General features: G+C 35.8%; 1 protein-coding gene and 2 pseudogenes across 6 annotated transcripts in view; all 3 read right to left on the bottom strand.

The window, feature by feature from the left end:
- Positions 1-23223, bottom strand: part of LOC145261151 (uncharacterized) — a 1211790-nt gene that overhangs the window by 632789 nt on the left and 555778 nt on the right. The gene's annotated exons all lie outside the window — the stretch shown is intronic.
- On the bottom strand, positions 7465-7605 carry LOC145261360 (U2 spliceosomal RNA; annotated as a pseudogene).
- LOC145261408 (U2 spliceosomal RNA) lies at positions 7892-8017 on the bottom strand (annotated as a pseudogene).

Below are 23223 nucleotides of genomic sequence, written 5' to 3'. Positions count from 1 at the left end.
TCAGAATGGCACACGAAATAGAAAAGTCGTTTACAATTTGTTTATGTGTTTCGGCCTAAAATGGTCAACACAAATAGTCGATATGACATTAAAGTGACGCACCAGACGAAACTAATTCGACCTTTTTGTATAAATTTTCGACTACTTCGAAGAAGCCATCAATCATTTCTCGTGGCATCTCGGCGGTTTGTCGCAATAATAAACTAGTAAAAATTCCAATTCTATTTGTCTGATCCATATATTAGTGACTATTTTTGAGGGGGAGAGACTTTAAACATTGTTATATCGGTTAAAAAATGTTTTCTTAAGATGCGTCCATTCAATCTATTCTTAAGATACGTCTATTCAACCATCGTGTTTAGCAATGATACCTAGTAGGCGATGCCTCTTTCTCTTCCCTGCATCCTCTTTCCCACAGAAGAGACGTTGGAAGCCTATCTCTGCTTAATCGTTATTTTCTTGGCAATTGCTCGTCTGACCTGCAATCTATTGCCCCACCTTGCCAGACTTTCACAAAAAATACTCGACTAGCCACAACCATTACCAACAATTTCTTCTCTATCTGTGCCTAAATCTAAACGCAGATTCCATGAAAAAAGCTTCTCTCTTAGAACTGCCTGCCCGTGAAACACTGTTCCGTTGGCCTGCTTCCCAGCCGACTACAATATCGTAGCTTCTCGTCAGGATTTGTCGCGTATGTCGGAAGTTTTTGGTAGACATACATACATACATACATACATACGTTCACACAAACTGACGATTGAGATTGGTATTATAGAAGAGCGAGATTACCACCATCATATCTATGATAGAGAGGCTGCAGAGAAGAAAGAGCGTTGGCATATCAAATTAGAAATACGTTTCTGCACCTTCTCAAGAACCCTCAAACAATACAGAAATCACTAGCCAAAACATAAAAACAGTACTCCATATTCGTTTTTAAACCGAAGGAAGGAAAATCAACCACCCGACCGGAAGACAAAGCCTCTTTTAAGGATGCGTGTACGAATCTTAAACTTATGGCGCAAGTCTCAAACTATTGTAACCTGAAGCTATGCAAATACATATCGATTATACCCAGTTCAATAAAGTTTTTTGTTTACCAAGTGTCTGTAAAGAGATCGACGAAAAAGTACCGCTGCTGTAGGTATATGACTGTATTAAAAAATATGGCACTCAGAGAGAGCACAAGTCCGCCAAAGTATAAACATATCATTATAGTTTATGCTTTCATATTTTACTGGTAGATATATTTAGCGCTGTGCGAGTATTGAATATATGAAGAATTAATAGAAGTTGCGAAACGCATGAATCATTTTCCTTTTCCCTAATTTTGTAAAGTGTATCGATTAACTCTATATATATAAAAAACAAAACAAAAAAACACATAAGATTTAAGTGCATGGAAATAGAAAACAGTTGTTGATACCATTAAGAAAAAACTACATACAGCACTAGGTGCTCTCCGTTTATTTCGGCGTTATTTCCAGTCGTGCTGGATTTATCGTTGCTACTGATATAAACAATGCCGAATCGGGAGAGGTTTTGTTGGGATTGCGCAATCCTTGCTTCACGGTTACACGTGTAATCACAAAGAGGTGGTAGCCAGCGCCACTCAAGACTGAACGGAAGCCATATTAAAAAAAAATAAAAATGCAAATATGGCTTTATGTTTTATCCCTCTTACTATCTATCTTCGCCCTTCTCTCTCGCTCTCTCTCTTTCTCTCTCTAAACACACACACACACACACATATATATACACATATATAACCACATAATAAAATAATAATGCTTTAATAAAGCAGAAAAACTTTCAGAACATTATAACTTTTTAATAGTATACAGATTATTATTATTATTATTATTATTATTATTATTATACATGTTAAATGATTATGACATCAGAAATCTAAAGTAAAAGTCAAATTTGCTATACAATGAGGTATGTAGTTGGTAAGAAGTGGACACTGAGTAGTAAATAGGCCTACCGATTATGGTAGTTTTTTTTAATTTCTGATTCAAAGTAAGGTTTATTCTCTGAATTCATTCAAGGAATTCATCTATAAGTAAGAAGGAAATAATTAAGCTGCATTATTTAACTTCCGTTGCAGATTTTTGGGGCAAAAATGAAGCATGATTACTTGGCCTTTTGGCCAAGATCAAAGTAGTATCTGTTCTTCAGATGCCGCACTTCCATTTTTTGTTCTCTTTCGGTGGATGATCAGTCCTTCACGACTGAGACAATTTTTTTTTATTTTTGTACCTTTTCTCCACGTTAAAAAACGACCCTGGTGTACAACTCTGTCCCGTCGGGAGGCATAGTAAATAGGTACAACATCTCGGCGAAGTAGTTAAAACAATTCAAATGCGCTTTTCTATTTTTGTAAGGAATATAATTACAATCCAACAGGAAAGGGATCAGTGAATTTGTGAAGTGTGGTTATCTTGCTTACTTAAAAGTGATGCTGCGTGATCAAGATAAGGCATGCCCACCTCATGTTGTACCTATTTACTATGCCTCACCACGGGACAGAGTTAGACACCAGGGTCGTTTTTTAACGTGGAGAAAAGGTACAAAAATAAAAATTGTCTCAGTCGTGAAGGATTTCTCCTCCACCGAAAGAGAACAAGAAATGGAAGTGCAGCATCTGAAGAACAGATGGTATTTATTTGCTCCCCCACTGAGCAAATTAGGCACAAGGCCGTTTTTAATGTGAGGTTAAAACCAGCTCCCCTAAAAGTAGGCAAAAAGGGGGCACTCTGGTTACCAAAAATAATAATTGTCCCAGTATAGAGGGTTTCCCCTCCATTGACTGGTACAAATTATCTTAAGTGCAGCATCTGAAGAACAGATGGTATTTATTTGCTCCCCCACTGAGCAAATTAGGCACAAGGCCGTTTTTAATGTGAGGTAAAAACCAGCTCCCCTAAAAGTAGGCAAAAAGGGGGCACTCTGGTTACTAAAAATAATAATTGTCCCAGTATAGAGGGTTTCCCCTCCATTGACTGGTACAAATTATCTTAAGTGCAGCATCTGAAGAACAGATGGTGTTTATTTGCTCCCCCACCGAGCAAATTAGGCACAAGGCCGATTTTTAATGTGAGGAGTGAAGGGAGGGGGAAGGGAAAAAGGGGACCAGCTCCCGAGAGGTGGGAAATGGGAGCTGGTTAATGGTCAGGCATGTGGGGTTGCCCCCACATCTGGTCTTTGCTAGTCATAGCTAGTCATAGCTTGCAGTATCTGCCGGAGCAGATACTACACTTTGATCTTGACCAAAAGGCCAAGACCTAACTGTTGAGCATCTTCGACAGTGAACAAAAATGGATAAAAAGGTCACTCCGCTTTGTTATTCCAATGGTTTGGTATGAACCGGAAAACCATTTTGATGACTACTATTTTTTGCAGTCAGAACGAAGAGAATCAGCAAGAAGTACAGAAAATCGTTAGTTTATCCAAACCCCAAGTCTGCAATTAGGCCAATTTTACAATTTCCAGTGTTTAAAGGCTTGCCTGAATTGGAATTGCCTGGTCATGAAAAAGACCAAGCCTCTGTTTTGTCCACTAACAGAAGAGATCGCAATCTTTATAAAGAATCTTCGTAGCTTCAAGACTCAAAGAAAAAAATATACTTCAGCCTGGAACTCTAATAACCTTCTACAGAAAACGCTATATTGAATTCTTGCCATATTTCACTGAGGAAAACGACATAGTATATAGTATATTAATATAACAATATATTGCAAAAGTCATAAAAAATATGTCTTGGGTACCAACCACCAGAATCCAAACCAAAACGTTTAATGCCACAGCTTCAAAGTCGTGGCCGTCTGAGCTACAGACAGATGGACACAAAAGGCGACTTTGGGCTATGAATGTTTAATTTTGCATATGCGCAAAAGCAACGGCATGAGTAATTATTTGTTTTATTGTCAATTTTGACCCTTTAGCAGCAATTTCTGTCAGCTAAAAACCAAATCTAAAGTGTACTACATGTCCAACTATCCTATATAACAAATTTCAACTCTGTAAGATAAATATTTAGATAGGAATTTGGTAGAGATTTTTCACGCACACACACACACACACACACACACACACACACACACACACACACACACACACACACACACACGCTGAGAAGGTCACTTATGTGAAGCTAATACGAAATAAATAGTTGCGAAATTTCCTGATAAAAGACGATACTTAGATTTTGCATGAGAGAATAAGTACGAAAAATGTAATTAAGTATCGTTTATTTTTTTATTTTTTTTTGGCCACAGCATAAGAAATCGCGTTTCAATCAAAATTAATTAGCCTACAACTCATGTCTACATTTTTGTAGATCATCAAAAAAGTAAAAATAACTGGTCACTTAGTTAAAAATGTGTATTTCTTTTCAGGTTATGCAATTTGAATTTATTTGAATTTATAAAATACATATCAAGTTCAAAAAGTCTTTTTGACTTATGTAAGATTCGAGTTTAGTAATGTGTACTCTGCTTATTCTTTTTTTATCAACCAATCGCATGTTTCTATTTGCGTTAAAACAAGAACAACGTTCAGAACGTTAAAACCTTTTAATAGTATATAGATTATTATTATTATTATTATTATTATTATTATTATTATTATTATTATTATTGGCTCGCAAGGAGCTTTCACACAGGTCTTCAGAGATCTTCACCTGGAAGCTGAGTGACAAGAAGTCTCCCTAGGTTTCCAGTACTCTCCACGTCTTTCGATAACATCTGCAAATACATTTGCATTATCGCAACAGCTGCTTTCAATTGATTTCTCGGCAGCAGCTATTGGTCTTTGCTAGGATTTGAGTGGCAATAAATCTCCCCAAGGTCCCAGTTCTCTTCGCACTTATTCGGCTGAGGTATTATTATTATTATTATTATTATTATTATTATTATTATTATTATTGTTGTTGATGTTGTTGTTTTTATTATTATTATTATTATTGTCGTTGTTGTTGATGTTGTTGTTGTTGCTGCTGTTGTTCTTGTTGCTGTTGTTTATTTTATTATTAGTAGTAGTAGTATCATTATTATTATCATTATGATCATTATTATTATCATTATTGTTATTGTCATCATTATTATTATCATTATTATAATTATTATCATTATCATAATTATTATCATTGTTATTATAATTATATTAACAATTACTATCATTATTTTTATCATTATATTGATAATAATTATTATCAATATTATTAATATTATCATTATTTTATAAATAGTATTTGGTAAATTATATTTAATATATTATATAAATAAATGGCAATATTAAATGGATAATAGTAACAATAATAATAATATTTTTTTATTATAATTATTTATTTTCTTCTTATTAATTTCCTTATTACTGTTATTATTATTTAAAAAATTTTGATAAAACATTAAGATGAAATTTTTGTAATACATTTCTGGGATTTTTTTTTTACACTACCTCTATAAATATATTACAAAAAGTTTATACTCATGCTTTGATAAAAAAAAATTTTTAATCTCTATTTTGTTATTAAAAAAAATTATTTTGTGTTATAAATTTATCACATTTATTTTTCCAAACTTTCGAAAAAAAAAAATAACAAAAAAAAAACAACAAAAAAACAAAAACAAAAAAGAAACACGCATTTAAAAATGTCAAAATTCTGACCGTGTAACGAAAAAAAAATATTTTCGATTTTCGGTACAGTCTTAAAATTGCATTTTTCTACCCCTGCTATACACTCTCCCAATTTATTTACAACCGGCAACGCCGGCCGGCCGGCCGACCTGCCATTATATATATATATATATATATATATATATATATATATATATATATATATATATATATATATATATTAGCGATAGGACGCTTCCAATATTTTTTCCCAGTCTCGATACAATTACCGAACCTGTACTGAATTGTAATTCCGATACAATTACCGATTCCGATTCTTTATTAAGCTCTAAATATTTAGCTTTTGTCCCGATTACTGTAAAAACACATCTTGGATGCGCCTATATTTTCTCAAACGTAAAACACACATTTGTGAAGGGGTTTATGCAGAGATTTTAGTCTTACCGGAAGTTTAAATCAATAAATATTTATTTATTTTTATTATTATTACTACATGCAGTAGAAGATGTTTCTTAAACCAAAATCAAACAAAAAAGATAACTTAAAGAAATCGGTTTTGTCATCGGAAAATAGGCTCTAATTTTTCCGATTCCGATACCTCAAAAAGCTCCGATTTTTCCGATTCTCGATTCTGATTAATCATCCCAACACACACACACACACACACACACACACACACACACACACACACACACACACACGCACACACACACACACACACACACACATATATATATGTGTGTAAGTGGTGTGGGCAATTACAAAAATAAAGTAAAATTATTAAAAAAAAAAAAAAAAAAAGAACACGATTTGAGAACTAGAACTCATTTTTCTTACCGTTAACTTCTTTTTCTAATTCCAGCCCCATAAGTAATTATTAATCAAATACTCATATTGCATAGACAAACACGTGTTGCCACCAAAAGAAAGCGAAAAGAAGAAACAAAAAGGTTAAGTTTGTTCTCTTTTCGAAAAAAACATAACAATAACAAGTAAAAAAACATAAAAATAAAAAAATAAAAATAAAAAGACGAATCAATATAAACATTTGACTAATTTCTCATCGAACAAAATTCGCCAGAGAAAAAAAAAATACGGGAGAATTAATTTAGGAAGCAATAAATCATACGAATACACAAAGAGAAAATAAAAATAGAATCTCATGAAACGTAGGCAGGTCGCCATTTTGAGACATTGTTAGATTGTTTATTCGTCAAACCCCGTCGCATCACAACGACGAGTTTTTTTGTTTTTTTTTGTGTTCAGTACCTCCTCCCACTTCCTCTTTCTTCTTCGTCTCTTTCACCAGGTGTGTGCGTGCATATATATATATATATATATATATATATATATATATATATATATATATATATATATATATATATATATATGTGTGTATGTGTGTGTGTGTGTGTCCACGTTACTCACCCTGTTGCTTAGAATATATTTCCCATAATTCATGCTAAGTTTAACAGTTTAGAATTTTACAAAGCCTTATTCATATTATTGACGCTCACGCGTGCGAACCAATCATTCTAAAACAAGGCCGATAGCCATTAGTCGCGTGCTCTCGTGTAATGAATGAATGCGTGAATGTAGGATTGACATGAAATTCTTAAAGATAAACTAAAATGATCGAAAAATAGGCTGAAATGACTTAAATAAATAAAAAGTAAATGACTTAGAATGACTTTAATGAACTTAAGGATGAATTGAATGACCTAAAGAATGACTTGAATGCTAAAGAAATAACTGGAATATTTCAAAAACAACTTGAATGATCTGGAGAATGACTTGAATGGCTTTGCGACTGACTGGTTGTAAAGTTTGTGATCATTTTACATTAAATTAACACAGAAAAGTGATCTCCCACTTTATATCACAAAGTTACGAACATAATTACAGCATGTAGTAAGAACAGGTACTACACTTTGATCTTGGCCAAAAGGCCAAGAAAAGGGTATTTATTTGCACCCCCACTAACCAAATTGGGCACAACGCCGATTTTTAATGTGAGGAGTGAAGGGGAAATGGGGACCAACTCTCCGGGGAGTAGGGGAGCTGGATAATGACAATTGGTATGAAGGGTTGCCCCTACATTGACCAAGGACTTATATGTGGGATTGGTATTTATTTTCTCCCCCACCGAGCAAATTAGGCACAAGGTCGATTTTTAATGTGAGGAGTGAAGGGGAAATGGGGACCAACTCCCCGGGGAGTAGAGGAGCTGGATAATGACAATTGGTATGAAGGGTTGCCCCTACATGGACCAAGGTCTTATATGTGGGGGCGACCCCACATATCGTTTTTGCTTGCAGTATCTGCCGGAACAGATGCTACACTTTGATCAAGGCCAAAAGGCCAAGAAAACGGTATTTATTTGCTCCCTCACCGAACAATTTAGGCACAAGGCCGATTTTTAATGTGAGGAGTGAAGGGGAAATGGGGACCAACTCCCCGAGGGGTAGGGGAGTTGGATAGTGACAATTGGTATGAAGGGTTACCCCATACATTGACCAAGGTATTATATGTGGAGTTGCCCCCACATATCGTCTTTGCTTGCAGTATCTGCTGGAGCAGATACTACACTTTGATCCTGGCCCGAAGGCCAAGAAAAAAAAAGTATTTATTTGCTCCCCCACCGAGCAAATTAGGCACAAGGCCGATTTTTAAAGTCAGGAGTGAAGGGGAAATGGGGACCAGCTCCCCGGGGAGTAGGGGAGCTGGATAGTGACAATTGGTATGAAGGGTTGCCCCTACATTGACCAAGGTCTTATATGTGGGATTTCCCCCACATATGGTCTTTGCTTGCAGTATCTGCCGGAGCAGATACTACACTTTTATCCTGGCCCGAAAGCCAAGAAAAGCTTAAAAGCTAAGAACAGCATCTATTAACAACAGACCTTTGATCTTAACCAAAAAGGCCAAGCACAAAAGTGTTATCGACCGACCGACGGAGTGACTTATAGAGTCGCTTGCACGCGTCTAAAAATCTACACAATATAACTAAAAATGTGATGTAACGTAATACTTTTCTTCATCATATATTTTTTATCTAACTTATTTTAAATGTTTTTTTTTTTGTTCTTTTGTTTGTTTTTTTAGTGCAGTACGAGTTTGGGTATGCGCACCGTCTAAATTGTAAGGTTACAAAGAAAATGTTATGCCCTTGTTAGTCAGCAGGTTTCTGAAAAATAAATGTATATTCTAAATTCTCTTGCCGCCTAACAAGAAAAAGATGGTGGAGGAGGAGAAGGAGGAGGAGGAGGAGGCAGGGGAAGAGAAGGAAACAGAAAGTAAAGAATTGATTGATTTGGTTGGTTTGTTTTACGGTTTCAACCTTTTTCCGATTATTTATTGAGTAATCGAGTAATTGTTTTTTAAAAGAGTTTTATGATTCAAGTTCTTTAAAACTTCAAATATCAATTCATGTGTTTCGTTTGGTTGTTTTGTTTCATCTATTATATAAGTCTCACCTGTCTGTTTAAATGTATGTATGTATGTGTGAATGTATGTCTGCCTAAAACTTTCGACAAAGGCGACGGATTTCCACGCGATCGGTATCGTTTTGAAACCCGACCCTTCGAACGACAAATATCGAAGAATTGGCTAAAAACTTTCATTCCTTCCCCCCTCAACTGGGCACTTTTCTGCAGGGAGGGGTCGCTTTTTTTGCCGATATTTTCGAAAGTCACCCCCCCCTTTTCGATTGACTAGCCTTAATTAAAACCTTCGCCACTTCCGGTTTGGTGACGGACGCAACAGCAAAGACGTCACGTTTTGTTCACTTTCTTTTCCTCCTTTACGGTACGGGTTCGAGCCTGTCTGTCTACTACCACTTTTTTTTTCTTTTTTTGTAGCTCAACACACACCTCTAAACATCTGGGCAACACCGGACATCCGGGCTAGTAGCATAGCAAACGTTTTCAGAGTATTTAATGCCGAATCCATTAAGTCTGGAAAAAGTTTTTATGATTCAAGTTCTTTATGTCGTCAAATATTTATTCAAGATGTTTGGTTTGGTTGTTTTGGAGTGGAAATTAATGTTTTTGATTTTTCAGAACATGACTGAGTTTTGCAAAGAAAAAGAAGGAAAACAATATCGATTACTTTTCTGAATTTTTTGCAATCAGGATTGGTTATTCATAATATTTGGATTCTTCAGACTACCGTTGTCGTCTTGAGTGTTATTTTCACGTTTCGGTCGATTAACCTCCGACCTTCTTCAGGTGTATCTTGTCGAACTCGGGAACGTTTATGTCGAACTCGGGAATCTGCACGGAATTTCAAGCAATACTTTATTTACGTCACGGGGTAGCATACTCTCATTCTGTCAGCCATGTTAAGATAGAGGCTCTAAGGAATGAGAGCATGCTACACCCGCGAAGAAAATAGAATGTTCTTTTTCAAAACTCCGTTTGACAGAAACATCCCTGAGTTCGACACGATATACTTGAAGAAGGTCGGACGTTACATCGACCAAAACGTCGTGAAAATGACACTCAAGATGAAGACAGTAGCCCAAAGAATCCAAATGATACGAAATAACATTAATGTGTAGTGCATTTTAGCTCAGGAAGCAAGTATCTTCAGACAACCTGATCTAGTAGTACGAGGGAGAAGAAGAAGAAGAAGAAGAAGAAGAAGAAGAAGAAGAAGAAGAAGAAGACCAACAATTTTGGTCTACTCTAGGTGTATGCTACATAAAAGTATACTTGGCCTTTTGGCGAAGATCAAAGTGTAGTATCTGTTCCGGCAGATGCTGCACTTAAGATAATTTGTACCAGTCAATGGAGGGGAAACCCTCTATACTGGGACAATTATTATTTTTGGTAACCAGAGTGCCCCCTTTTTGCCTACTTTTAGGGGAGCTGGTTTTTACCTCACATTAAAAACGGCCTTGTGCCTAATTTGCTCAGTGGGGGAGCAAATAAATACCATCTGTTCCGGCAGATGCTGCACTTAAGATAATTTGTACCAGTCAATGGAGGGGAAACCCTCTATACTGGGACAATTATTATTTTTGGTAACCAGAGTGCCCCCTTTTTGCCTACTTTTAGGGGAGCTGGTTTTTACCTCACAATAAAAACGGCCTTGTGCCTAATTTGCTCAGTGGGGGAGCAAATAAACACCATCTGTTCCGGCAGATGCTGCAAGCTATGACTAGCTATGACTAGCAAAGACCAGATGTGGGGGCAACCCCACATGCCTGACCTTTAACCAGCTCCCATTTCCCACCTCTCGGGAGCTGGTCCCCTTTTCCCCTTCCCCCTCCCTTCACTCCTCACATTAAAAATCGGCCTTGTGCCTAATTTGCTCGGTGGGGGAGCAAATAAATACCATCTGTTCCGGCAGATGCTGCAAGCTATGACTAGCTATGACTAGCAAAGACCAGATGTGGGGGCAACCCCACATGCCTGACCTTTAACCAGCTCCCATTTCCCACCCCTCGGGAGCTGGTCCCCTTTTTCCCTTCCCCCTCCCTTCACTCCTCACACTAAAAATCGGCCTTGTGCCTAATTTGCTCGGTGGGGGAGCAAATAAATACCATCTGTTCCGGCAGATGCTGCAAGCTATGACTAGCTATGACTAGCAAAGACCAGATGTGGGGGCAACCCCACATGCCTGACCATTAACCAGCTCCCATTTCCCACCTCTCGGGAGCTGGTTCCCCTTTTCCCTTCCCCCTCCCTTCACTCCTCACATTAAAAATCGGCCTTGTGCCTAATTTGCTCGGTGGGGGAGCAAATAAATACCATCTGTTCTTCAGATGCTGCACTTCTATTTCTTGTTCTCTTTCGGTGGAGGAGAAATCCTTCACGACTGAGACAATTTTTATTTTTGTACCTTTTTCTCCACGTTAAAAAACGACCCTGGTGTCTAACTCTGTCCCGTGGGGAGGCATAGTAAATAGGTACTCTAGGTTCCTACCCTAATTCTATTTGGTTTACATTAAAGAGTCTATTGCTTTAATGTCAGTTCGTCCTAAACATTCAAACTAGATTAAACTTGAGCAAAGACTCTTGCCAAATAATTTCACCGAAATTTGAAATGAAAAATGTGCACACGCGCATGCTCAGAATAAAGAAAAAAACACACACAAAAAAATGATTATGGCTGAATGCCAGAATGTAAATTTAAATATTTTAAAAATTCTCGGACTATCTCTCTCTCTCTCTCTCTCTCTCTCTCTCTCTCTCTCTCTCATTTATATACACACACACACACACACACACACACACACACACATATATATATATATATATATATATATATATAAAGTGCAATTGTCTGTGTGTGTATGTGTACATTTCACTACAAAACTACTCTGTAAATTTTCAGTCTACAGATTCGAGATTGGACATAAAGAGTATTGAGATTTAGAAAAATCTTTTTAATCGGTTTTCAGCCAGAAATTTGGCTGTCAATGGGTCAAAGTTCAACGATTTGACCTTTGAAAACTCTACCAAAATCCTCCGCCAATTTTGGGGTTAAACACTTGAAATTTTAGATGGAGGTTACTTGGGCATGGATCAAACTTTAAAATTTGATTTGAGCTAAAAACAATAAATGTAAGTGGTCAAAATTGGAGTCAAAGTTTTAAAAAATTACTTCACTAATTTTTGGTCTAAACATTTGAAAATTTCCATAAAGTGTATTCAGACACAGAGAAAGCTTTTTAATCGGTTTTTGGCCGAAAATTTGGCTGCCAACGGGTCAAAGTTTAAAAGATTTAACCTTTGCTGTCTCTAGCAAATTATTCAGCTAATTTTGGGTCTAAACATTTGAAATTTTACATAAAGGGTATTCAGACATGAAACAAGCTTTTATAATTAGTTTTGGAGCGAAAATTTGGCTGCCAAGAGGTCAAAGTTGAAAGAGTTGCTCTTTTCAGACTTCAAACTCCTCACCTCATTTTGGATCTAAACACTTGAAATTTTAGATGTAGTTTACCTGGACCTGAGTCCAACTTTTTAATAAATATATGCATATGCACATAAAGTTATGAACAGTACATAGGGCCCGAGCAAAGCCGGGCTGAACTGCTAGTATATATATATATATATATATATATATATATATATATATATATATATATATATATATATCCAAATAATGACAGGAATTAGATCATAGATTAATGAATCTTTTGGTTTTCAGTCTTACAAAATAGTTTTAGGGTTTTTTTTATTTATGTCACTTCGAGCCAAATAAAATTGCTCGATAAGCTGGATAGAGCTAATTAAAATTTACAATTTTTATATAAAAATTTATTTCGGAAAAATATAATTTTCAAAACTAAAAGATTATTGTTTGAACGCAAAATACAACATTCGTACGTTAAATGTTGTATTCTTTGTTCAAACAATACTTTTTTTTTGTGTTAGAAATTATATTTTTTCTGAAATGAATTTAAATATAAAAACTGTAATATATATTTATGCACCCGCACATATCTGGTCGTTTTAATAAAAAAAAAGGTTGAACAACTTTTTTCTTCTTTCTTTTTTTCTGTATCCTTCCTCGTCTACAATATCTGAAACTTTTCCTCCCACTCCCCGCTTTTCCTTTCGCTTGTTTTATTCCTTTGTTTCTCTTACTCCTAAATTAACCATCGTTTCCGTTTTTCACCCCCCCTTTTTTTCATAAATACAAAAACCGTTGTGAATTTCTTCCATTTTCTCAATCAGACACTAAAACGGACATGCTCTTTTCGTTTCATAATACCATTTTGTGTTGAAATTAATTTATAATGAGATAAAGCTAAGTTTGTGTTGGGGTTTTCTGTCATTGAAGTTGTCTTACAGAAATTTCTCTATCCTTTACGGATTAATATTATTCACATATCTTCTCCACCCTTCTGATGAGAAGCATTAGACTTCGAAATACCATGATATAAAGAGTTCCTTTTTGCCCAAATACTCTAATTTATGTACACCTATATATAAAACAAATGAATAAATCTATGTATATTTCTATACAGTTTTTATACCTTCATTTTCTCTTTTTACTGACTCCTATATATTAGTGGCCTAGCAAGGTCACAGGGAAGACAACCGAAGCAGCAAAACTGAAGCTGGGTTGCTAGTACACTATATATACAAATGTAGGCAAATTTGGGCATATTTTATTCGTTTGAAAATGTAGGTTCTTTTTACCAATTGTCATAAAATTTTAACCATAGAATAGTATTATAATCTTCAAAACGCCTGCAAATTTTCATGTAGTTTCATCGAACCAAAGATATGAGCATTTCAATATTCAATTTGGTTACAAGGATAGATAGATAGATAGATAGATAGATAGATAGATAGATAGATAGATAGATAGATAGATGTAAAGCTGATGGATTGAATTTTAACATTTGCCCGTAAGATCGCACATTATTGTTTAAACAGGTGGGGGATCACTTCTCTATATTAATTCAACATAAAATGAGCACACACACTTTATGACCACCTTGGCTTAAACTGGGTATTTATTTTACGTTAAATTAATATAGAAAATTATATCCCACTTTTTGCAACTATAATTTATTCATATCATTGAAATTACTCGTTTCCTCGTGTATTTTTCGACTTTGCACATCTTTTGTGTATGAAAATAGGTGTGACACTTATGGAACGTACATTATTATTTTTCACACAAAAAGATTTTAAAAAAATAAAAAAAATATTAAAAAGTTAATAAAATAAACAGCTCTCTGTTATTTTAACAATGATTCAACAAGAACTGAAATGTACAATCTGCGGCCGATTTCTTCCCTCTAAAGCTGGCTTTTGTCTAAAGCATGTGAGGTCACACAGTATGGCATAACCACGTTGATACACCAAAGTTAAGCAACGTTGAGCTTGGTCATTGCTAAAATGGGTGACCAATTTGGCAATTCCAGGTGCTGTATGTAGGAGGACGTCGGCACCTTCCTGCAAGATTTGCAAAAACCTAACACCCTCATCTCCCCTAACGGGGATATACATGCGACTGGGGACCGTTTGTGAATTTCATACTCCCATGGAAGCCGGTTAAACCCAAATAGCGTTAGTGGCGTTTCACACACACAATTTTAGACAAGACCAACAACTTTATGAGGATGTGCTGCCACCCAGACTATCCAAGTATTGTTGTAAAATCTGTGTATTGGGCTGTAACTCAACAAGTGGTTTAACAGCGTATTCAAAGTTGCATAATTGAATGCCTATCAGAGAGAACTTGAAATCGTACTAGACACTATGCTCGGGCGTCTAAGGTGTCTCTGTATAGGGGTTTGTCACGGGAACCTTTACTTTGGATACTTTTTCCAACACTTTTTCACTTTCGCTTTTTTTCACTTCCTTTTCTTCTTAGCGTTACAGGTTCGAGCCTTCCTGCTTGCCTACTAGGGTTTTTCTTTTTTTTGCGCTCACGCGGATACTCGTTGATACTTACATTTTTAGGGGGTTTAATACATTTTTTAGGGCTCCGTTGATCATTACCGATAATATAACACCTCTCCATACCCGGACAGCGCCGGGGACCCCCTAGTACGATATATATCATATTTTATGAATTTTTAAAATCAAATCAAAGTAGAATTAATATAGCCTGTGACTTAATGGGTCAATGGTAGGCTTTGTCTATCCATATATCTATATATGCTTGTCCATACGAGGTGCCTTCAATAAGTTTTCCGACTTTTTTGTACAGACATTTAAAATGGTCGCAGACACTTTAAAATTCAGTATGTTATTGCTATACATCTTATGAGATGACTCGCCAATTTTTATGATCTCAGATTCAAATGAACAGCTACAGCAGGCATTGGAATACACTCTACTAAAGCCTGATTGTCGCAGCTGTTGAAGTTCAAAAATGCAATCTAGACGTGAGGACAATTTAGAAGAAAGATATGCGATAAAATGTTTGTTTTTTTCTACAATTAGAGGCTTCCAAATGCTACTAATTTCTAACCTTGGTCTGTTTAGTAATTGTTACCTTTTTTTTTAAGATATGTGCTGCCTTCTTAAGTTGCCTAACTCTTTAACTTGCATTCCTGTCAATTATTTTGACCTCGGCCTACAAAGGAAAGTGTGTTCCTTTTTCTTTCCATATGTGATAAGCTAGTCCCGACTTTTCGACCTCTCCCCGTGTCACGGCTTTACAGTGTTCTTCTAGCCTTACCTTTAGCACAAATAACACTCAAGATGATAACAATAGTCCGATCAATATAAGTAATAGAAACAATCAGACCTCATCTAAAAAAAAAAAAACAGGAAAACAAATGAACACATATTTAAAGAAATGGCAGAAACACTAGAGGATGACCTCCAATCTGTAGTGGAATGGGGACAAACATGGATGGTCACATTCATTGATGCCAAGACTAAACTTGTTTCCTTCAATCATTACAAGAAACCTTCTCTACCACCAATAACAATAGCCAAGGACTTTATCTGAAAGTACTTCTTTTAAACTCCTTGGCCTAACGTTCACAGGAAACATGAGTTGGAACAATTACATTGAAAGCATTGCCAGGACCGCTGTGAAGAAGGTAGGCTCTCTCTACCGTGCTAGAAAACTGCTAACACCCGAAAGTATCCTGTACCTGTATAAGGCAACCATTCGCCCATGTATAGAGTATTGTTGTCATATTTGGGCTGGTACATCTGCTACTAGTCTCTCGCCCCTAGACTCAAAAGAGAGTCGCCAATCTGATAGGTCCTGAACTGTCGTCTAAGGATCAGCCTCTGTCCCATCGACGAAATGTGTCATCCCTCTGCCTGTTTTACAAGTATTTTAATGGTGAATGCTCTGAAGAACTGCAGACACTTGTGCCCCCACGACGTAAACACCCTCGACACACTCGACAGGCAACTAAATCCCACCCTCACACTGTAGAGATCCCTAGATGTAAAAGATCTTTCTACTCCAGTAGTTTCTTCCCCAGAACCTCTAGACTTTGGAATTCCATTCCAGGTCCCTGCTTCCCCAACTGTACTGACATGCAGAAGTTCAAGTGTAACGTGAACCGACATCTTGCTGCCCAACTCCCTACATAGTACCCCATTAGCTGTTGCCCCTGATAGTAACCCTCTATACCAAAGTGGCAATGTGCCTTGTTTGGGGTGAAAATTTAATTTTAAAAAATTCAGAACTTTAATAATTTGGAGTAATTTTTACGTAGCTTCGTTTTCTGTTTTAATCCGTGCATTTGTTATTATAAATTTGAACCAAACACGAGTATTTTCCATCATTGGAGTTGACCCTCTACTCTACCCGAAAAATATCTCGAAATGTTTATTGCACCTCATGGCTGATATTTTAAGCTTATACCTCTTGTCAACTGCCAACTACCATATGCCAAAAAACTCCTATTACAAACAAATGTGAATGCAAAATTTACAAGAAAATTTATTCGATGTTGCCCGGGATTGAAGTGGTATATAATAATCAAAAAGTGCTCAAAATCAAGTGTATACAAACGTAACCCAGACAACGCCAGGAATCTCTGCTAGCATATATATATGCAATCGAACATGGATTTGATATCATAACACCCCATACAAATATTCTTAAGATATTTTCGGATTTGTGTGATCATGACCGATTATTTTTATGCTATTTTTTTTTTTAATTTAAAAAGTTCTTATTTTTCTGGTGAGTATTTGCGGAAAATATTCAAAATTTACATAATTATACGGTTGCTTCTGCCTTACGAAACATGTGCTGTTAAAAATGGATGTTTTGACATGTTGAAACAAATGGTAAGATGAACATCTAGAAATTTAGAATATAGCTGTTTTGTCATCTATTTAAATATGCTCTATAGTTTAATGTAACATATATCAAGCTTCATAAATAAAAGGATTGGTATAAATAAAGGGCAATAATTCCCATCTTAGGTGTTATTGACACAACGTTTCGGTCGATGAAACCTACGCCTTTCGTCGGGTGTAAACTCCATGTTTTTTTTTTCAACTAAGGAAAAGGGGTTAGCTTTTTATTCTAAGAAATCGGCAAGTGGGGTTGAGGGTGCGTCCGTAAACATACATACATAATCATCATATAATGATTGTATTGCTGTAGTTTTCAAAGATGTAAATCAAATAAATGTTATTTTGATTGCTCGGACAATAATTCTCATCTTGGGAAAGGTCAATTTTCAGGGTTCACTAGGGTACTTTTTTAAAACTTTCTTATGATTCAATTTTTAAGTGAATACTTATGCTAATTGTTACTATTAGTGAAACAAAATGTTTTACGAAACCGTGGATAGAGATCCCACGCGTGTTTTCATTTTTTTTTTTTAACATAGTGCAATGGAGGCGACTCTAAGAAAAAAGGAGTTTTGGGGGAGAATTAGCTCCCATTCATACTCATCTAAAAAAAAGTTCAGGACTGCAAAACTGGTGTTTATCAAATAGTGCTCAATGCAAACATAGGGTTATTATAGCATATTAAGTCGTGATTTAAAAACTAACAAAAAAGTATTTAGTGCTAGAATAGAAACCGAAACTGTAGCGTTCAAAGCTGGTGACGTTACCACTGTATCACTGTGACACGCATATAAACCGATTAAAAATTAAAAATATACTAAGATGAATGTACAAAATGTTTAACGATTTTTTTTTTCAATTTTGACCCATTTTTGACCCCTTAAAAGCTATTTTAACCGGCTAAATACCCATAATAGAACGGTCCGTAAAAAAAAGTTCAATCATTTGAGGCCCCTAGCGCCTCTCCGCGACATTTAGTTTCGTCGGAGATAGAGTTTGAAAATATGGAGACAGACAAACAGATAGATATATAGCCGTTTATATATTAGATTTACATTTCATTTATTTGATTAAATATGTTATACATAATCACACGCAGAAAAACCGAGATGACGAAAAGAACAGAGATTGAATGATGTAAAAAAAAAAAAAAAAAAAAAAATCAAGATAAAATATTGTTAAAAAAACCTGACCATGACTGATATTCGGAATAATTAAGTTGGATTCAGGATTTAAAAAAAAAAAAAAAAAAAAAAAAAAAAAAACGAAAGTAAATCAAAATACAGAAATAAAACAAAATATCTTGGCAAACACGGATTTTTAGTTGTTGAAATTGGGTAAATTGAAAAACCAGACGCCATCTTTTTTTTTGGGGGGGGGAGAAGAGGGAGAGTAAAAAGGTAAGAGATGAATTGTTTATAGAAAGGAAACACGTGCTAAGTATATCCCACCGCGAAAATGTCAGAAATCAACTTAATTAAACGTACGAAATTGCAACGATAGTTGTTTATAAAATTATTGCTAAATATTTATGTTATAAAATGGTCATGGCGTGTAAACTAGAGCTCTGTTGGGTTAATGGATGTATTCAGGATCAGACTATGGAATCGGCTGTTTCGAGATGAAATCCCCATCCCGGATCCAATGTATTTAGTTACGTACTAATCCAGTTGAGAACGGTATTAACGAGCAATCCTTCTCAGCGTTTAAATTAGCAACGTGTTCAGAGTTGAGTTTCTTTTCTAGAACTTCTGTCCATGGAACTCAATATCATGTGTCTGCTTCCAAGATAACTATAACATTGTTATCTTCAAATCTAATGTAAATAAATTCCCATTGAGCCCTCCTCCATCTAAATCATCTAGCCTTACCGAGGTTTGACCATTACCTATCCTGTTGTCTCACCATTAGGTTAATGACGTTGACGCACCTGTTCCCATTAGATCAACGAAGTTAAGCAACATAGAGCCTGGTTAGTACCAAAATGGGTGACCGTTTAGGAAATTCCAGGTGTCGTATGTGCTCACTGCTTATCTCGGCATTGTTTCCAATCGCCTAGCACTTCTCCTTGATATTGGACACGAGTAGTGCCGATTCAGGAAAGGTGTGGTTGGAGATTGCGCAACCCTTGCCTCACAATTACACATGCAGCTGTCGAGACTGAACGGAGGTTTCCAGTTGTCTGTTTGTGTGCGGAAATAATAACGTTATGATTTCAATATCCATTCTTAACATAGGGAGGGGGACGTTTTGTAATCAATCAGTACTTTCACCTACTCGACGTAAATACCCCCGACAAACCCGACAAGCAGCAAAATCCCACCCCTTCACAGTTGAGATCCCTAGATGTAAGAGAGCCTTTTACTCCAGTAGTTTCTTCTCCAGAACCGACAGACTTTGGAATTCCTTTCCGGGTTGCTGCTTCTCCAACTGTACTGACATGCAGAAGTTCAACTGTAACGTGAACCAACATCTTGCTGCCCAACTCCCCCACATAGTACCCTTGTAGCTTATGTCCCTGATAGTAGCCTCCTATATCAAAGTGGCAATATGGCTTGTTTAGGGTGAAACGTAATAAAATGTAATAATAAAAAAAAATGTTAATATAATAGAAAAGGAACACCATAAAACTTGAATTCAATTTGAAAATAAGGGAAGTGATAGTCACAAAGCTGTCAAAAGTCAATCCAGATCCATTTTCTGCCCCCCTTTATTTTGTAATCTAAAAATGTGCTTTTAAATCGATAACATTCCAAATTGTGAACTGCATAATTATGATTTAATCTATGAATTTATTGATTTGTAACATGGCGCGGACGCGCGTATGCAAAAACATGAGAAATGACGTCACCCGTAGGGTAAAATAATAATAAAAAAAAAACGTTTGCGATCTCGTTAAAGGCGTTGATGACGTTCGAGAGCACGTACGAGAAGATGATCACGTGAGTGGCGTAGCAACGGTAAAAAGAGAACGAGGAAACAAACATCGTGACGAAAAAATGAGTTCGAGTTATTATTTGTCTTCTGTCTCCTTTGCGACTGAGTCTACAATGTGTGAGTCATACGCCATGTAAAAAAAAAAAAAAGAAATGACTAATTCCATTATTTGCCCCCCCCCCACCATTTAGTCCCAAAAGTCCCCAAGGCCTTAACATATTTCAATTTGAGTTCAGCACCATGCAAACCTGCTAAATAGATACACAGAAAATTTTCGATAAATATTGTAAAATAGTCCCCAAAAATGGTGTGTTTTTATTAGCCCTAAAAGAGCCCGTGGGGCACACCCAAGAGTTATGCGAAGTATAGACAAACAAAATTATATAGAAATCAGTTAGTTACAACTTTTCAGAAAGTTTTATAAAAATCCAAAGCATCAATTTTTTTGATAAGCACAAAAGTGTCAATTTTAGCCATTTTAACCCGAAAGACACTCCTATGGGATAACCGGGGTTTTCTCTGAAAATCCGTTCTGTTACTTTTTTACTCATATCATGTTTAATGTTTGTGCAAAGTTTAAAAAAATTCCAAGGCGTAGTTATTGAGAAAAGTGCGGACAGGCGAACGGACGAATGGGCGTAAGGACAAGGGTGAATTTGTCGGGGGGAACAAAAAAAAAATGCACATATAGAACCGAACTAGAACATTGAGAATCTATATAATTATAAAACTCTAATGACCTTGTAACGATGTATGTAACCCACTTTCCGGTTTACGATATCGGTTGCGCATGCGCGCATGACCTGTGCACTGAAATATTAACGTTATTATTTCGAAATTATTATTTAACATGGGAAGAGTGGGGTTTAAAATAACTTAAACGTAAAACAGAAATGAGCGATGCAAAAAAAAAAGCAGACAGTATTAACAATTGTTTATTTGGATCATTTAAACGCAAAAAAAAACAATTGGGACGTTGAAATATAAACGTTATTATTTCGAAATTATTGTTTAACATGGGAAGAGTGGGGGTTAAAATAACTTAAACGTAATACAGAAATGAACGATGTAAAAAAAAAAGCAGATATATGAAAATTTGAATTTAACTATAATAAGTATTATGGTATCTGTTCAGTGCACATTTACCTATAAGTATGGCCAACCACTTATAATTCAGTAACTGTAATTTTTTTTTTCAAAAATAATCAATTATAATAAACAGAACGACTCATAGAAATCTATCTATATTCTTTTTTCATTTTAATATACTTTCATAGAAATATTTCTGTTATGTCAAAATAAACTATTTTCTTTACGTCACAAGTGTCACGCTCATACATGAATTCCATAACTAATATAACATACTGACCCAACGGGTCACGGGTAGTCTAGTATGTAATATTTTCTTTCAATAAATATGACGCAGTTTCTATTACGCATCATATTTAGATAGTCGTTCACACGCTATATGCACTCGACGGATGAAGCAGCCGTCAGGTTTCTCAAAGCAGATCTTCTACACGTCAGTTCAAATGAATAAAAAATACTTTACATAGCAAAATATTAAAAAGAAACACGTGCATTATTTGGGTTTATGAAGATCAATATCGGTTAAGAAATAACTGGAACGCTATAACAAAAAAAAAAAAAAAAAAAAAAAAAAAAAGATTGTCTACTGTGAGATTCGAAACCTGAAAGGTGGCATAAAATATTGTGTCCAAAGGCGAACCCAATCAAACGAAAATATTTTCTTTTCGTAACTGACTTTGAATATTGAGAGGAGACGGCGGTAAAGTTGTTACAACTCGGACGATGGCTGCCAAGTTTGAATCCAGTTCGTTCCACAGAAACACTTTTACTTGCGATGTTAGCAATCTTCACGCCCCCCCCCTTTAAGTACCGGATGTCTTTGTAGAAAGAATTTTAACTAGAAAAATATCGGAGAAACTAGTGCCAACAGAACAATTAACTGATTACTTCGAAATGAGCGAATGTTACTTAAACTTTTAAATAGTGCCGTAGTAACGTTGTCAATAATAACTAATATATATATAAAATTGGTTACGTGCAGGAATAAAAAATAATATTATGAAAAAAAAAATTAAAAAAAAACTTTTTCACAGGTGCATATTTTCGACCGATCCTTCGGTCTTCATCGGTGTAGTGGAAGTATATATATATATATATATATATATATATATATATATATAGTCATCCATATGCAGTACTGTTTCATTCATCAGTGCGGCTAGTTAAGCAACTACCTCAAGTTAGGATCGAATCCCGACCGACAGTCGGAGCTTCTAACCGTTGCGCTATCATTTTCCAAATACTTAAGCTCAATTTGCTTACATAAAGTGCATCGCTTAATACGCTAATGGTAATTTGTATACCACTTCCCAATATGCTTTACCTAAGATAGCGAGCATCATAGTCATTCACATACAGTACTGTTTCGTTGTTTCACAGCTCATCGGTGCGGCTAGACTAGCAGCTACCTCAAATCTGAAATTATTGCTTTGCAGAGGTTAAGTAGCCAATGAAGTTTAACGAAGTTAATACAAGGGTGCTCAATACCAAAGTAGAGTAAGGTATACTCTTTATTTGGTTTTAAATAAACAGTAATATGTTGGAGCCATGAGCATGTTTCGGTGAGCTAGTTTCAAGTAACTAGAGACCTTTTAAGACTATACATCTTATACGAAAGCAAAGTTTGCAATGAAAATACAAGGGCTTCCTCTGTCACCGGGAGTTGATATTAGATTGTTCCGTCCAATGTTGTGGAAAATAAGATTTGGTTGTATGTAAGTAAAACCCAATAGGTGTGCGGATTTGAGTCTGTATTGAGATATGGGAATGAATGGGAAATGGTTGGTTGGTTGTTTTTATT

The sequence above is a fragment of the Euprymna scolopes genome, chromosome 37, assembly GCF_053919585.1.
Source record: "Euprymna scolopes isolate OS-2025 chromosome 37, ASM5391958v1, whole genome shotgun sequence".
Classification (NCBI taxonomy): domain Eukaryota; kingdom Metazoa; phylum Mollusca; class Cephalopoda; order Sepiida; family Sepiolidae; genus Euprymna; species Euprymna scolopes.
Note: the sequence above shows the minus strand (reverse complement) of the source record. Positions and strands in the feature narration are given on the sequence as shown.